The sequence below is a fragment of the Panonychus citri genome, unplaced genomic scaffold (assembly GCF_014898815.1).
Source record: "Panonychus citri isolate SS breed McGregor unplaced genomic scaffold, ASM1489881v1 Contig00135, whole genome shotgun sequence".
NCBI lineage: Eukaryota > Metazoa > Arthropoda > Arachnida > Trombidiformes > Tetranychidae > Panonychus > Panonychus citri.
The window spans coordinates 1,480,178-1,495,237 of NW_026515540.1; the positions used below are offsets into that span (position 1 = coordinate 1,480,178).

Here is a 15,060-nt window from a genome sequence, read left to right on the forward strand (position 1 = left end):
ATGAAATTGTCATTAAATCAACAGGGAGAATAAGAAAATTTTTTGATTAACTTTTGTGTTGATCATTTTTGATACATGTAAAAATATCATCATGGTGATGATGATGATAATGATGATAGAATGTGATTCCATGACGTTGATTCAATATATTGAAACCAGATTCTCATGTTATCGTAACTATTATTTGTTTCTTTGAGAAAAAGAAACTATTTGAAATTCAATCTCATCAAATGGTTTCTCTTTTCCTTCACTATTTAAACTTATCATCACCAAAGTCTCAGTATTATCTCAAGTTATACAAATTCGGACATTGGTCACCACTTTGTTAATAGCATTTTAGATAAAGAAAAAGTTCTGAAATCAGAATTTGGAATAAAGAAAATTTCTTTTAAACTTTTCCTCCATGATAGCAACTTTCAAATTCCCAGATGATTCTTATTCTGGCTAATGGTTATCTTGCTTCAATCTTAATGTATCATAATGAATAGATATTCAATTGTGATGACAATCAATTCTGGAAACAGTTTAGTTTAAATCATTTGAAATCCAATGAAACAAAATAAAACACTTTTCAAGTTTTTCAAAATTCGACCAGCGAGTTAATATTGAATTAGAAAATTTTATCTCTTCAAAAATTTAATCTTTTACGAATCAATTGATTGTCAAATGTTTTATTAATATCGGTAATACAATTAATCTGACTGACCATTTGTGTCAAATTGTGGATGAGTCAGCAGTGTCTCTCTCACTCCCTGTCCATTGGTCACCATAATTTGATAATAAAATGAAAACAGAAAATGATAGTTTATCAAATCAATTTTATTTCAAGGATATTGTTTATCTCTCTCTCTCTCTCCATGTTGGTCGGTTGAGATATACTGACCTTCACGTTTCAATCGAGAATGTTCAGAATTTTGAACTTTTTTTCAGACAGAAAATAAACACGAAAAAAGATAAGATGAAACAATTATCTGAGAGAGAAGCAAAATATCTCTTAGCATCCAAGGTCTCTGACCATTGTCCATCCTTATTTTCTGTTTGAAACATCTCATAAACTTAAAATCTCATCTGACCAAAATTTATCCACAAAAACAAAAACAGTAAAAAAAAAAGATAAACACTGAATCCAAACAATAACAAACCTTGAAACTCAAGTTTAACCAAATAAACCACATGAAAATTTGACTGACCCATTACTGACCAATATGTTTATCAGAATTCTCATCCAAGCAGAAACATTTTATGTTATTTTTTTTTCCAAAGAAACTTTCCCACCCCAATAAACCGAAACCATCATTAATATGATTATCATTATGATTATCACCAACTTCCTTATCCAGTTTTTGTTACACACTCTTGACCAATTCAATTCAATTCTTACAATTCTGATTCAGTTATTAGTGAGTCACGTTCAATTGGTTTCATCATGAGGTCTCTTTTTGGAGACCTGGTTTTTAGCCATAAGCTGAACAAGAGACTTGCCTTTTATATCATGAAATAAACTCACTTGATGATGATAATTCACCATCAGCGTATATTCAACTCTCTAATTCAGTTCAGAGTATAAATATAACTTGAAATTCAGTCGATTGATTATCTTCATGAAAGAAAGAAACAGAATTCCAACTAATCAGCTCAGAATTCAGTATATATATAAAGATATATATCTTATTAATACAATTCACTTATCATCATCCTATTGATGATGATAATACAATAATAATGATAAAAGACTAACCCACCACCACCACCATCATCATCATCCACCCTCCTCTTTCCTCCTCCTCCACCTTTTCACTTTTCATTCATTGAATATATATCATGAAACCTTTTGTGTCACCCTGAACAAAGTCAATTGCTCAGTGGATTTATTTTCATCCCCTCATCTTCACCATTCATGGTCAATACTCACAACTGCCCACCTCCCAATGGTCATCATCATGATAACATATTTATATTAATAAATATTATTTTTGTTTACCTTTTCTTTTTCAGGGGAAATTCTGATTAGTCTGATTATCTTTGTTTGGTTTTCATTTCTCATGTTCCTATAGATAATCATTGGAATCAATTTTACCAGTAAATCATTTCTTGTTTTTAGACTGGTCAACATTGAGTGACCGGAAACTTGTAACATTGTTGTTGTTGTTGTCCAGTTTTCATTTCAAATTAATCAGCCTAATGTTTCAAGGCAATATTATCAATAAAAAGTTCATTAATCTTGCCAAAGGATTTAATCATATTAACAAACAATAATAATGATGAAGATGATGATGATGATTATGTATTAATGGTCAAGCGAAAGTTTTTTTTTCATTCATTTTGTATGAACAATTATTATTGTGTATCGACTGGACAATAGATTTTCTCAAGGATTAAGATTAAGATTAAGATTTTTTAATCAAAGTTGATGATTGTGATTAATTCAAAAAGTTGATCATTTGGTTTTGATTATCATGTTTCTTTCAGGCTAATATGTGATTTTGTTTTCACCGACAATCAATTAATCATAACAGTTAATCACGACGTTAACTGAGGCTACCATTTGATATTGAACAGATTAATTTTTCAACCAAAGTGAAAACTTGATTGTTCATTTAATTGTGATTACATGAATTATGATCTGAATAATGATTATTTCACATTATTAAAGTCTCAGATTAATCTTATTTCACCATAAATTGTTAATCAGTAAGTTTATGATTGATTAACTTTTGTAAATGAACAATAATAATAAAGTTACTGATTTGTTAAACTTTGATAACAATCAACTGATTTATCAACAATTAATCACATCAGTAATTTATTATTGAGTTAAAGTTAATATAACATGAAAAATCTAATCTCTTTACAATCAAGAATTGACAAATAATAAGCAAACATGTATATTAACAATTAAAAGGATTACTAATTGTTGTATTATATTCCCGAAACAATTAGACAATTTTAATCCATCAAAATATCATAACGTAATCATTAAAGTTCAATGATATGGCCAATGATCAGTTTAATTATGTTTTTGTTACTCTATTTTTGTGTCCAGTACTTTTTTTTGTTAATCATTGACTAAAATGTTTGGTCTGAAAACAAATTGACCATTAGTATGACCATTATCATCATTATTATATTATTACTAATCTGATGAGCGATATAACAACAATTTATCAATTGATGATAATACAGAGACTGGACAATGGCCAGTTAAGCCTTTAGTTAATTAATCAACGAATAAAAGTTTAATAATAACAAGCGAAAGTTATTAAATATGTTTTCTGTTAATAACAAACAATCAACTGATCAATTTACTCGATTCCTATTATCATCAAGCCAGAAAAAAAAACAAATCATTTAATAGTAACAAATCATGATGATGTTAATAATGTTGATTGATAACAATTAATGGCTAATAGATTAATCTAATTTAATGGAGAGAGATGAGAGAGAGAGAGCAAAGGAAAAGTTTTTTTTTTCGACTTTTTTTTCTTGCTCTTTGGTCAATGGAAGCATTTTTTTCCCTTGACCAACCAAAACATCATCAGCTAATTGTTAAGATGATGATGATGATTAAGATGAGGATAAATCTAATGGTCAGTAAAAAGGAAGTAGCTTGAAGGGAAGATGATGATGATACTGGTCAGTTGAAAGGGTGATGATGAGATGAAGATTAAAATGGTGGGGGGAGAGAGGAGGAAAATTCGAAAAGTTCTAATCTTGTAAGTTCTAACTTTGGACCATCGATCATTCAGAAATTAGATTTCTATTATATCTTTACCATGGATTAACTAATCAATCATTTCATTTTCAACTTACAATCAAATCAACATTTAGTGTTTATTGTTCTCATCATCGTCTTTTTGATTATAATCATTATCCCTCCATTTTTGATTGTTGCCTAATATCAGCTGATTGTCAACCCGAAAATCATTATCATAACTAAATCATCATGATAATGATGTTGCTTTTTGATTAACTATCATTAATCAATCATTTCATATCTATGTTGAATCGATTGATTTAATTGTCTAATACATAATCATTTAGGACACTTAATCAAAGTTGAAATGATTAATGATTAACTTACCTTTCAAGTATTCAGTTCAATTGATTATCAGATTAAATGGTGATTATTGTATTAGCTTATCCCAATCAATTGATTTAATTGAAACAAAAAGTAAAATCCAATCTAATAAATGAAAGTAAAACAAATTAGTGAGAAAAAAAAGTTAATTGTTACACAAATCAAATTGAAATCGGTTCGATCAACGGTGAATCAACAATCAACGATAATCATTAAATTTACTATCTGGTCAATTGGTTGATGACAAGTAAATGATAATAAACGTTAATTATGATAATAAATTATCATTTACAGTTAATTGTCATCATTAAATCATATTAAGTTTTCATTTTCACTTGATAACAATGATAATCATAATAAGAGGTTGAAACAAATTGCCTGTGATAACAATTTGATATCAACTGATTGTTATCATCAACTAATTGTACTTTTCAAGCCAGTGATAATCATAATTGGTCAATAAACAATTGGGTTAACTTACAACAATTAGCGGATTATGATATTGTCACAATCAACTATATCAAAATAGTTTTGTGGGCTGATATTCAATCAATGATACTGATAATTAATATGTTCACATGCTAATCAAAAACAATCAAGAAAAGTTGACCAATAATTTGATCAACTACTGAGTTTTAATCATCAACAAGAATAAATTGTTCTAGTTGATAATTTTGGTCTAACAATTAAGATCAACTTGGTTTATCTATTTTCCACCAGATTAAACTCACAATTATCATCATGTTATCAGAGGAAGATGAGAATGATACTTTCGAAAGTAAAGTTCTGAAGTTTTTTTTTCGAACTTTTTTCTTATCTTATCTCTCACCATTTGGCTCAATTGGGGAAAATAAATGATGATGATAGTGGCGATTTTCATGATGAGCCTCATGAGTCCATGAAATGTTGATTCAAAGAACGATTCGATAACAGTTCCATTGAATGTGTTCACTGAATACGAATATTTTTTTTTTCTTCAAATTTCAAAACAATGAATTCGAATCTCAGAACTTAAATGATTATCTATCCTGAATCAGGTCAAATAATCACCAGGAAATCAGGCAGTAACTTGAATTCCCCATGGTGATTATTATAAAAATAAAAACTCTCATCATGTTAAGACGATAATGTTGAACAATAACATGATAATAATAATTAGCTTGAACAATATCAACAATTTAACTTGTTGGTGTGTTAACAGAATTAACAGAATTAAAATTAAATTGTTGAAGAAGAAAAAAAATTTCTAAATCTTTTCATGGTTATGAGTCTCATTAACGTTTTTACTTTAAGTGCTTTCAATTAGATTGTATCAACAAGACACAATTTAAATCACTCACAACAATCAACACTTTAATCCTACTCAAAACTTTTAATCCATCATAATGTTGATCTAATTGAAGCTCAACCCACCCAGTTACTAATCCCACCACCGATAACAATAATTTGTTTCTGTCAAAATTGAAATCCGATTAATTAACTAATTAGTTAAACTTGAATGTCTATAATTTAATGATTTAACAATGATTAAGTTTTTTACTTTGCTGTAACTATTTTTGTATCTAATTTATTATTGTCTCTCCCTTAATCCGATCTAATCTTTTGAGTAAGAGTTAATTAATCAGCCAAACAAATTGAATATCATTTTCTGCATCACCCTGACTGTTATCATTACAGGGGAAATAACTGGTTAATCATTTTTATAATAATCTTCCTAATCATGATTAAAGGTGAAGGATGAATTCATTTTCTGCATCTTTATCAAATTCAGCCAAATATTATCTAGAACTATTTATAAATCAACCCGCTCCTCTCTCTCTCTCTCTCTCCGACTCTTTTCCTCTTCCTCCTCTTTATCTTTTCCACCCTGAGTAATATTTCATGATATCATGAAGAAACCAGAATAACTTATCCAATCAATATGGTAGAACTTTTTTTTCTTCTAAATGTTTTTGCCTCTTTTCACATTTAATCTCTCTCACTCTTTGTATTATTTTCTCTCCCCTGTCTCCATGAAGCTTTGATTTCTATCACAAAGTTTTAAGAAGTTTCAATTCACTTGATCGAACCAATAAATTACATATTCTCTCTTTAATTCTGTATATTACAAATTTCCACCCCACCAGCAACTATCCAGAGATTTTTTCTCCAACTCCCAAGTTCCTCTTCTCTCTTACTCTTGATTAAAAGCAGCTTATTCCCAGAACTTATTCTTAACCTATTCTATTTCATTATGAACAGTATCAACTTCTTTCCACTCCCCATCTTTCTCTCTCTCTCTCTCTCTCTCTCTCTCTCTCTCTCTCTCTCTCTCTCTCGCCTGTCTAACCCACTCTCCCCATTCCTCCTCTTCATCCTAACAGAATAGTCTCAGGGTGAAGGTGAAATTATCCATTGTTCAGTATCAATCTTTTACTTTCTCCCTCTCTCACTTTCTTGATATTCCTTAGAATCAGAATCAAATCATGGTTAAGATCAAATTTAATCGACAATGAACACGAACATAAGAAACAAGAACAATTTAATAAAACAACAATTGGGCAACTCTTGACATTGATTATGATAATAATGATAATGATGATGAAGATTAAAACAATATTGAAGAAAAGGGAAAAGAAAAACATTATTCCAATTCAATCAGAATTGAAACTCATGATGCTTATCATCATCAACTAACATTATTTATGGTAAATGTAATTCAATGAACGTGAAACTCAAATGACATTAATGATATGATATCCTCACATGATAGAAAATACAATCACAATGATTTACTTAAATTTAGCTCAATTGAAAATTCTGTGGTCAATCAATGAAAAAGACAATCAAACCTCCACCATCCTAATCATCCTTTCAATTTTATTCATTCATCTTCCGGTTAGCATCATCATCCTTTTTGTAACCACGATGATGATGATGATGATGATCACATGCAGCGACAGAAAAAAAGGTTATTATTTGATTGGCTCATGAAGCAAATGAAGATGATGAACAACAATGAGTCTCAATATTATCAGAGTAACATGAAGATTTCATGATGATCATGAGTACAAGAAAGAGAAGGCTCTTTAATAGCAAGGAAAAAATTCCAACCACCAACTGATTACAAACCTACAAAGTTACAATTCCCTTTCTCTCTCTCACCAATTTCCTTTTAATCTGGCTTCCAACATCTTTGATAACCTTTTTTACATCCTCATCATCCTCCTCCACCATCATCATCATCATCATCATGAATATCTTTCCATCAATCCCAGTACCATCTCCATGGTAACTTGAGCATTTATATCACTGAAACTTGTAATTTTTTTTTCACTCAGCTTTTTATTCATTATTTTACTGTCTCATCTTATTCAATCATTAAACTTGCTCATCCTTATTTACATCATCAAACAGATTATGATGATGATGACGATGGTAACCTGAAAATAAACATAGAAAGTGAATTTCATGATAAAAGTTCAGGGAAAAGTTCACAGGCTCAGCGTTATTTTAAATATCATCATCATTAACTGTCCATCAACCTTTTTTCATGTATTCAATAATTGACTTAAAGTGTTAGGGTGTGGTGTGGTCAGTGTGATCACAGCCGGGGTTTTTAATATCAAATATTATTCACAACAGGTTATCATGGAAGTGGTAAAACTGATTACCATGAAAAATTCAATTCTTTACAATTTATCAAATCATTTTTTTGTCTTTCTGTTAGTATATCGTAAAGAGGAATGAAAAACAAAACCTTGACAAATTCTGATACCAGAGATTTAGAACCAGAAATTATTGATCAGCACCAGAATTCAGGGAAGAGACTGAAACACCAACATGACACCCATGATATTAATATCATTATCGTTTAACTAACAGTTGAATGTCCTGTCAATTGTTACCATGAATCTCATGGGATTTTCATTTGGTCATTTGAGTAACAATCAAGCAATTTAATGACATCAGGAAAATAATAATTGAACCAAAAATATATACACACACATCTACAGCTAATAATAATGATAATATCTCAGAATCAGAATCCTGAACAATAACAATCTGTATCTTTTTATATCATCATCAATTGTTATCCTGTTATCTGTTTCATTGAAATTGCTCAACCGATTCTCGAAAACATTCAGAACTTTCCTCTCTCTCTCTCTCCCCCTTTGATTGTTGAATAAATTTAATCAACCATAACAATTATAATCATTTCCATCAGTAACACTAGTAAACTACATAGTCTCTGATTGGAAAGTAACAATCACCAATGTCAACCTTAATTGTTGACTTGTAAAACTTGTATCTGAACAAATGAACATCATTCATATGTATTATTAAATCACCATGAAGATGATTAACTAATTGATGAGGTAAATTTTAATACTCTTTCCCTTTTGATTATTTGATTAAATTTCATCATACACTCATCTTATTGTGAACCTTAATTTGAATTATAAACATCAACAACTAATATATTTGTATTGTTGGATCATTAATGTAACTACAGTTAGTTAATCAGTTGAAGATGATTAAGATTATTCATTTGATTCAAATCCTCAACTGAATTGTAACAAGTCAAATGTTCAGTTATTACAACAATCAACTTGGAAGCACAAAGAAAAATAGTTGATTAAAGTTAATCATCTACAGGTAACACATAATCAACCGTTGATCTGATTAGGAAAAGTAAATTAAAATGAAACCTTAATTGTTGAAAATGTTGATAATCAAGGTGAACATTTAAATTTTGAGTTCGGTAATGAAAAACTCCCTCAGGAAAAGAGTATCAATCTCGATATCAGAAAAAAAAAGTTCTGAAAAAATTGTGAACTCAATGAAAGTTTTGATTAATTAACTTGTTACCTGAGTGAGTTAATCTACTGTTGGAATTTGAAACTTTGTTATTAAAATTTAATTTGATTGTAACAATCAACACAGTAGCTGTTGGTTCATTTAAATAATTTGAAATTATGTTTTAAATTCATATGCATCAAGTTTATTTCAATCATGAATTATGATTGCAAACAAAGTTGATAAATGATTATCATTTATTACAATTAAAATTTCCCATTGACTTAGAGTTGATTTGTTCAATTTATCATTTTATTAACCTTCAATTGAGTTTCACCATGATAGTTATTTTTCAACACAGTAGCTGTTGGTTCATTTAAATAATTTGAAATTATGTTTTAAATTCATATGCATCAAGTTTATTTCAATCATGAATTATGATTGCAAACAAAGTTGATAAATGATTATCATTTATTACAATTAAAATTTCCCATTGACTTAGAGTTGATTTGTTCAATTTATCATTTTATTAACCTTCAATTGAGTTTCACCATGATAGTTATTTTCATGATCACACAAGCTCACAATAGTGAAGTGACCATAAGTCAATTGATTCAAGTGATTTAATCAATGATTCATGATTTTCCCTGGGAATAAAGTTATTCAACTATTCAGTCTATTGGTTTCCAGGTGAATCTTTTAAAGATAAAACCAAACAAGAAAAGTTCTGACCCTGGAAAACAATTGAAAACTCAGATTACCGTGAAACTTGTGGTGAAAATCTGATTGTTTGCTAATCAATCGAGAAGAGGATAAATTAAGCACCATGAATTTATTCATGAACAGTTCTGAGAACTGAAATCTCAAAATTTACTCCATCAGATATTTAAAGAATCAGTTATCTCATCATGGAAATTGATTCTACACCTTGAACATAAGATGAACCACCTTTGGGTGGGAAAAAAATCTTATTTCATGATAAAAATAAAAGATTAGTAATTTGTTCAAAACAATCTGAATTAATCTCAACTGAACTTTGAGTAAATAAGATTAACTTTAATTGGCATGACAAGAGCATTGAACTTATTCAATGATATCAAAGATTTATGTTGATAACTCAAAGCCCGAAAGTGAATACATTTCAAGGTTAAACTGAACAATTTCATGAGAATTCTGGAAAAGGACAAACAAGAACTACGACAATCTTTTATATTAGTTGAGCGAAAAGTCATTTAATCGTATAACGAATCAATTTAAAGGTGAAAAAAAATCAGTTCTAACTGTTGTTTTTTCTGTTTTCCAAAAAGTTCTAAAGAAAAAAAGTTCTATTTTTTTCTACAATACGATTTCTTTCCTTTACTCCATGATGGATATCATGGTATTGATTATCACCATCGACGATGGTTTTGGCTTAGGTTATCCTTTTGCTGTGAAACTTTTGCCAACAAAAAAGTTCATGGAGCCAGATAAACTTCTGAAACTATTAAATCGCCATCATCATCATCATCATCAGATAGTTATAATACAGAACCTCAGGTTATTCAGAGCATTCTGAGCTTCCAAGATATTAATATGATGGAAAACCAAATGACTGTTTGTTTCCTTGAAAAACTAACCCATTCAAATATATTTCATGATAATTTCATGGTTATAATTTGAAATGTAAATTTGAAACTTCAACATAAAAAATTAGTAATAACAATCCAATTCAACTTAATCGTTCAACTGATTATTGTTGATAATGTTTTAAATTATCTTGAAATGTTAGCACTCAGATGAACAATCTGAATAACCCAGACTAACTTTCAGAGTGTTGGTTATAATCTTCAGTTAATTATTTCGTTATTAATAAAATACAATCGACAATTGTTCAGAAACAATAGCAGAAATCAGAAATACAAATGAAATTTTATCTACAATTATCATGAATCAGTGAAAACTTTTCTTATATTTTACCATGTTGACTTCTTAACCAAGTAAACATTGTTTCAAAGTCCTAAAGGATAGCTAGAAATGATTGCGAATATGGATTAATGTTGAGATTTCATGGGAAAATTCAGATAACATGTATTTACATTCAGATGAACTTTGCTCTCAGGCATAAGATTTTCAAGAGGCTTCAAGACGATATCATGCTAAAGATGATCTCATCATGATCAAGGTAAAACTTTGACAAGTATTTGATATAATGAATCATCAATCATCATGAATTAGATTTTGATTGTTATGAGTCTCTGATATCATGATGGTTATAATGAAAATTGAAAATTCTCAACTAAATCATTTGCTGTTAACAGATTGAAATTGAAAAGCATTTCAATTCATCAAGAAGGACGATTTATCAAATTCAATTGCAACTTTGAAACAGAATCAGATTAAATCTGATAAGCTTATTGTGTGCAAAAGGATTAGCACAAATTAATCTTGTTTCATAGTATCTTTGTTAATCGTAACAATATCAGTTAATATTTAGAACAATAATTTTCCATAATCAAAGGGGATAAAAAAGATTCAATATCGATGTTCACATGAAATTCATAAAAAATCCCTATGACAGATCAACCAGAGAGGCAAAATTGATTCAACTAATCCATTTATTAATTGTTAAACCATTTCCATTTGATGAACAAGGGCAAGTCAATATGAAAGAAATTGCCTCGAAAAGTTTGAGAAGTAAAAAAGTTCTAACCAAATGTATTCGAAATGAACTTTTCTCTTCTCAACTAATCTGTTCAGTCTAAATGTACTTTTTGTAAAGTGATGTAAGTAGCACTCAAAAAGATTATCCTTAGCATTGTTCATGATGATCATCATCAACTGATTACAATAGCATGAGTTTGAGCTGAGTTGCTTGAATCTCTCCGAAAACTGCCCTTGAAACAGTTCAAACTTGACACTTTACTTATCCTTGACCTTTAGAGTGATGGAATTGAACATTTCGATGATCATTTATCAAGATTATCCCAAAGAAACAATTACAATGATGATTAGAATCATAATTCAGGAAGAAGATTGAAATTATCGAAAGAAAGAAAAAGTCTATAATAAAATATCACAAAGCAACGTTGGTATCGCGCTTCAACAGTATCAGTTACTTTAAATAACTTTTTACAGAAAGCAAATTGAATTAGACCCTGTAAGCTTAGAAATGATAAAACACAACTGGTAGGCTTAAAATATTTCTAGTTTTCAAAAAGTTCTTCAAATGACCTTCAAATGCGTTCTATCATGAATAACCTTTATGACCTTGAAATATGACAATTGAGTATCTTTCATAGACGAAATATGGCCTCTATCGGTCAAGTAATTTTTGATTAATCGTGAATAGAAAACCAACAAAGTAGCTGAATTGCCCTGTATATTAATAAGATTTTCTCTCTCTCTCTTTGTTGTTTTTTCTTCGTGATAAATGTTGAAATTTCCTAAATCGGATATGCAATTGTTAGAACTTTTCTCCTCAATAAGTTTCGAACATTCAAATATCGACTTTGTTTTCTTATCTCTTGGAAATCGTTTAAAAGTTCAATGATCCAATTGAATCAGTAAATTCTGATTAATCAGAATCACTTAGAGTTGAAGTTGACATTTTAAAACTTGAGTTAAATTGCAAACGTTATGTTAATATATTAATTTATTCTTGACACTTAATCAATTCAAATTTTAATCATCATTATCTCAATCATGAACATGATTATCATCACTTAATAATACATCAAATTTTACCATTCATATTAGATGATAAATATAATAATAATCGAATCATAAATTAGAATTTTTTTTTCTTCTTTTAATATTATCACAATTACTATTTAATATAATGGAGCAAGTTTCTGTTATCATGTTAATCATTATCATCAGTCAGGATTTTTTTATTAACATTTCCATTTTCTCAGTGATCATATTGATTAGCACCGATTGGATCATAATTACTATCACAACGATTCTGCATTATTATATCGAGTTCCCAAATTCTGGATAACTCTGAGGTTATTACATGGGAGTTGGGTGAACAAAAAACTAATACTAAATGCAAGGTAATGAAACAATTTCTGTCAATGATGATTTCATCCATTAATCATTTTGGTGATAATCATGATGATTGTCCTAATTCTGAGCATTTGTTTCTGAATATAATTCAACCATTGAATATGTAATATTGGAACAATAAGTTTTCTTAATGATGAACCAAAGAAAAAAAACAATAAGATGAAACATGAAACTGCTTAAAGAGAGTGACAATGATGATGTTATCATGTTTTCATCATGAAAGATAATGATGAGCATCTTGGAAACATGAAAAATGTAAACAGACATGGAAAATGTTTGAAGTATTTATAACCTTTGAAAAGGTAAATCTGATCGGATTTTTTTTCTCTCGAAAAAGAGAGAAAAGTTTTCACATTCAAAAAGATATTATCATGTGATTGAGTTGCAAAGGTAGATTGAGGTGGGTGAATGAGTGGGTTGAGGTGGTGATGGTGGAGGAAAAATAATAGCTTAGTATGAAAAATGATATTCAAATGTAATGTACCTCGAGAAAGATTTATGAGTCCATCTATTATCATGAGGATGATGGTGGAATCCAAAAGAAGACATTATTTTCATTCTACTCCAAAGTCTCTGAACTTCAGGAATCATCATCATAATCATCATGAACCCGGAGGTTTTTATGAAAAAAAAACGATATTCATTCAAAGAGATAAAGATGATATGGAGAAGAAAAAACTTCTTTTCTCTTTCTATTACTTTAATATCTACTTTCTTTACAGCTGATTTTTGCTCATGGAATATTTTCTCCACCATGATGTCTCAGAATTTTCCCTGATCTTTAGAAACATTATCATGTTGGCTCTTTGTTTGCTGTTCTACTCAAAATTTGGAAAACTTATCGAATCAAATGACGTAAACATTGGTCACTTTGGAATAATCCTTGTCTAGTATCTCAATGAACTTCTGAATAATATTGTTCAGTTGGTTGTTTTCTCATGTTCATGATGTTGAAATATTCATTCTAACAAAAGTAAACCTTTTAGTTTTGTCTAGTTATTGATGGAGGACAGAAATCTCGCCCTGACCATTATAATGTATTCGCGTCCCATGAGTTCAACTAGAGAACATCCTATTGTTAACCTTGAATTCCAACTTGAATTCATCACAATGTTGTCTCTTATTCTTAACGAATTATCATTTGAGAATTCAGATATTAGTCACAACTCAGATAACCTTAAAGACTGTTTTCGAAGTTCTTATTCAAAGTGAGTTACAGTGAATCGGCAACCTTAATTATCTGTTGTTGGTTCATTTTCAACAACATCCAATGTGAGTATTCATGTGAACATAGCAACTCGAATCTCGGATGAAACTTGAAACTCTGAAAACTTTTTCCTAAGCACAACTACTTAGTCTTGATGATTAAATTCTACATGAAAATAAATTAAATTTCATCTTTTTTTTTCAAACTTTGAAAATGATTTAACACTTGGTCGACTAGTTGTATTAATAACTATTTTAATTACAATTCAGTTTATTGTAAAACTTTAACTGAATAGGAAACCATGAAAATTGACTTGTAATTGTTATAGTTTATTATAAGAATTGAATACCATTATGATAGTTTCAACAATTTTGAATGAATTTCATTGCCTAAGGGTTGAGTTAGTTAGAAGTTAATTGTTTGATTAAACATGAATGATTAACTATTACTATTTAACTTCACTTTTGCAGAAAAAATTTTCTTCATCAATTGAATATTCATTCAAATCTAATGGATGAATTTTGATTACTATTAATATTTGCACTGAAAAATTCATTTCTTTGATTCTCATGGCAAATCATTATGGATTAAGGTTATTCAGGTCATCAGTAAAAGAAGATATTTCAAGGTCATTTAATTTTTTCCACGCTTAGCCATCGTGGGTAAAGATTTTGAAGTTGATCATAAATGTTAATCAGAATATATGACAGTTTGACTAAAAAGCTACAGAAATTCTTTAATTAACTAAACCCATCTTAACAATTTACGATAAGGTCATAAGAACCGGAAAACTTGAAACCAGTGTTTTCGAGTATACTCTTTTATGGTATTGCCTTCAAATGACCTTGACAAATGCGAACAGAAACTTTGGACAAATCTGTTTATCCTCGTGTAGCAAATCTATCTCATCAAATATACAGCCAAAGACTTTGAGTTTGCTACCACTTTT

At 29.3% G+C, this 15,060-nt stretch overlaps 1 protein-coding gene across 2 annotated transcripts in view; it reads right to left on the reverse strand.

The window, feature by feature from the left end:
• The window catches only part of LOC128391729 (pyrokinin-1 receptor-like), a 35,363-nt gene that overhangs the window by 14,593 nt on the left and 5,710 nt on the right, over positions 1 to 15,060 (reverse strand). The window contains exon 2 of one of the 2 annotated variants that reach the window (XM_053351674.1): positions 4,082 to 4,183. The exons of the other annotated variant lie outside the window; for it this stretch is intronic. The gene's annotated coding sequence lies outside the window, so the exon portion shown is untranslated. The remainder of the gene's footprint in view (positions 1 to 4,081; positions 4,184 to 15,060) is intronic. 2 annotated transcript variants of the gene reach the window in all.